Genomic DNA, 4,093 nt, shown 5'->3' with positions numbered 1-4,093 from the left:
ATTGAAGTAAAGATTATTTCAAAGTGAGAATTCCGTTATCTAACCAAGCTAGCACATAAAATATTTATCATGCAAGCTCTAGTGCAGGAAAAAGTATCCAGTTTTAAGCAATATTGCAGGGTACTCGCTGACAGAAAACCGACTTTAGGTTTAGCTTTCAGAATTGACGGAGAGCTTTGCTGCCAAACCACACCACCAAAGGGATACTGCCTCCTCCTCTAGTATCCCAAAGCCATCACACTGAGGAGCTTCTACGAGCAAAAGATGCAGACGTCCCCGTCGTCTGTGGGCGATATGTTCCAAGACCACGGATACTACCCAACCCTGTGTATAGTGCATTTTTTCCTACACGTACATACTTAAGATAAAATTTCATTTATAAATCGGGCACAGTCCTAGACTAACAATAACTAAGAATAAAATAGAACAATTCTAACAATACGCTGTCATAAAAGTTATGTTAATATGGTCTCTCTCTCTCTCGGAATGTTATTGTATTGTACTCACGTTTCCGGTGATGATGTGAGATCGTATAACGGCCAAGCAAGGCGACGAAGTGAGGGTAATGACGCAGGCATTGTGACGTAGAAGGGAGGGTAATGACGCAGGCATTGTGACGTAGAAGGGAGGGTAACGACGCAGGCATTGTGACGACAAATTAGGCTACAACCGACCTTCTGATGATTCGATAGAAGGAGGCTCATCTGCTTGCGGACCCAGGTTGATGGCAGGTAACTGAAACCCGGGAAAGCGAAATCACGGATAAAAGGGGACTGCCGTTCTGGTGCATGGCGGGGCTTTGCAGCAATGCTTGGCGTATTCCTCACCTACACCTTTGAAACTTGCGAGAATGTATCTCATTGGCACAAACTGCCGCCCTTCTAGGAAACCCCTAGGAAGGGGTTGTGAGGAAGGCTGGGAAATGTAGTTTTCAGCTGTGTGGTCTGCAGGCCCCCTAAAAAGAAGTTTGGAATTAATGCTGAAAGACAATTCGCTCTACGCACCACACGGAATCGCAGACCTCTCTTTCCCATGCGCTCTTTCTCTGGAGGTTTCCGTGCATAGATCTCATCAAAATATTCGTAAGCCGCAGAGAAGAAACATGATAGAGGAAACAAGAGATCCAACGCGGGGGGGGAAAGAGGGGAGGACTTTTCAGGATAATGATGGAAGCGGATCCAGGATAACAGCCCTATCCCAGGGAAAGAGGAAAAACCAGATCAGGTTGGAGTGGGTCAGAAGGCTCTGGGAAAGACTTTTTCAGGAAGATGGAATAAACAGAGTACCTGATGTGCCCATAGCCTTGATTTTTTAATGGGCAAGGAATTTGAGGCTAAATGAGTGACAAATATATAGAAAACCAAGCAAATGATAAAGTGAGACAACTCTTGGGAGAAAAAGTGAGCAGCAACGGAAAGTTATCCAAGTTTATATGTCTCCATTATATTATCTGCCTCAACATATATGCTACCTCCTCAAAAAAGAAGGAGATAGGGGCACCTTGGTGGCTCAGGACACGATCTCAGGGTTCTGGGATCAACCCCATGGCAAGCTCCTGTCCTCGGAGGAAGGAGCCTGCTTCTCCCTGCCCCACCCCTCGCACTGGATCATGTGTGCTCTCTCCCTTACTCTCCAATAAAAAAATAAAATACTTAGGAAAAAAAAGAAGACACAAAGGTAAATATTAAAATAATCAGGTATAATTTGTAAGTGTACTTGCTGTTAGGGGAAGAAAATAGGGGGAAAGTATGGCTATTTAAACTATGTGCATTTATATATTTGGTAAAAATAAAAACAGAAGGTGAGATTTAGGAAATAGACTATACCTCTTCATCTTGCTCCACTCTTAAAATGAATCTGTTCTACAAAGGCATTTAAACATTTCCCAAACTAATCTCACAATAAATTCCTTTTCAATCTTGGCTAGATCTGAAATAGCAAAGGGTCAAAGACCGAAAACTAGATGACATATGATTCAGCAGTAACTTTAAAATGTTCCTATGCTACTAGCTTTTGAGAATTCATTAATCATTCACTAGATGGGGCTAACACACTGCAGAGAGGTGACAACTAAGTAAAACATTCCATTTTGTAAGTAATGCCGCATCCAAATTAAATTCTGTAGATTTGTTTTGATGGAAATTTACAATTAGACAACATATTATTACATTCTGCTATTTTGTAATATATACAGAAATTTTTCATCTGTAATTTGAAAAGCAAAGTATTATCATAGATCTTAGTTTAAAAAATAAGAAATAAAAAGCTTTAGTAATTACCTATTTCAACTCTCTGATTATGTATATAGGAAATCTACGGTCCTGCCATAGAGCTAGGCAGGGTGGCTAGGCTATAGACCCAGATCTCTCGGGAGTCCATTAGCCTGAGGACTATAAGCAATCAGTTTACAAACAAATATATACTGATAATGGGCTAGACACTGGGTTTATGAAAATTATAATGACGAAATACAATGTTTTAAAAGGAACAAACAATTTAATGAGAAAAATAGATATCCAACAAATATAAGACAGTAAATAAAATTTGGGGGCAGGAGGACTAGAAAAAGAAGGACTGATTGTATGTTATTGTGTAAGTGTTTAAACTAGGATTTATAATCTTCTTGGAAATTCAGTCTTAGGAAGGGTAGGCAGATTCTAATGGGATCTGATAACAGGACATCTGAGTAGCTGGAGGGATTGCCTTTAATACTTTGATATGGAAAAACCCTAGTTCAGCCCAGCAATAAACAAACTTGATAATGTGTAAGAGCTAATAAATTTTTATTAAAGCAATGTATAGTTTACCTCTGCTAAGATATGTCTACCAGTTATATAGGCAAAGACTTAAAAAATTGATAATATTCAATATTGATGAATTTACAGAGGAACAGCTCCATTCATACTCACTCACTATGGGTTGGAATATAAACTGGTTTAAATTTTGTCTCTATAAAATTGTAAAATATACATTCCATTGACTTATTATTTCAATTTTTGAAAATTTTCCTAAATACTGATTTACATAAATGTACAGAGTTTTTTTCTTTTTTTAATATTTATAGTAGCATTATTTATATAGTAAGACTTCCTTACCCATGGTTTCAATTACTACTATGGTCAACCACGGTCCAGAAGCAGATGATCCTCCTCTGAGGTAGAGTCAGAAGGCCAGTAGTAGCCTAATACGATGTCATTCACATCACATCAGCTCATTCAGTAGGCATTTTTCTTCTCATATCATCACAAGAAGAAAGTTGAATACACTGCAATAAGTTATTCTGAGACAAAGAGACCACATTCATGTAAGTTCTACCACAGTATATTGTTATAATTGTTCTACTATAATTGTTCTCACTATATTGGTTACTATTATTAATCTCTTATCATGCTTATTTTATACATTAAACTTTATAATAGGTATGTATGTATAAAAAAATTACAGTATATTATATGTAGGGTTTAGTACTATCCATGATTTCAGGCATCTACCAGGGATCTTAGAACACCTTGTAGATAAGGGAGAACCATTGTAATAAGAAAATATTTGGGCCCAAATGCCAAACAGTTGTTAATTGAAAAAATAACAGTTTACATTAATCTCTCACAGAGTTGTTTGTCCATCTTTTATTTCCTAGGAACTATTCTTTGCTCTAATCTATAAATAGCAAGAGAATTCTAGCAGCCATTTTGCATGATCATGCTACCTTTCTTCACCAAAGTTGGCTGGACCAGAGATGGACCTATATGGCTCAAAACCAGAGCTTTCCTTGCGAATTTAGAGGAAGCACACACTAAAAAAACAATTTCTGTGCAGCTGAATTATAATGTACATATTTGAGATCTATTATTTTATATACTTTCTGCCCTGTGTACTATATAGTCAAGGTGAGCCATTCTGCAGGAGGAAAAATTCTAAAGGTGCATGAATAGAAGCCGTGAGTGTGGTATTACTCAAGTCCTTGAATCCAGGTCACTCTTGAGACCACAGCTCTCTTCTCCTGTTCTTGATTACATGGGACACCAATGTTACCTTTTAACATATTGCTATTTTAGCATAAGCCAGATCAAAATGTGTTTTTCTAAATTGCAGT

At 37.7% G+C, this 4,093-nt stretch overlaps 1 long non-coding RNA gene across 1 annotated transcript; it reads left to right on the top strand.

Annotated features, from left to right (window-relative positions):
• The first annotated feature begins 674 nt into the window (after positions 1–674).
• LOC116575362 lies at positions 675–3,854 on the top strand. The gene is made up of 2 exons (XR_004279732.1): positions 675–731; positions 3,638–3,854. It is a non-coding gene; the product is annotated as an uncharacterized LOC116575362 (long non-coding RNA).
• The last annotated feature ends 239 nt before the right edge of the window (positions 3,855–4,093 follow it).

The sequence above is a fragment of the Mustela erminea genome, chromosome 16 (assembly GCF_009829155.1).
Source record: "Mustela erminea isolate mMusErm1 chromosome 16, mMusErm1.Pri, whole genome shotgun sequence".
Lineage (NCBI taxonomy): Eukaryota > Metazoa > Chordata > Mammalia > Carnivora > Mustelidae > Mustela > Mustela erminea.
This window is presented reverse-complemented; position numbering and strand designations above follow the sequence as displayed.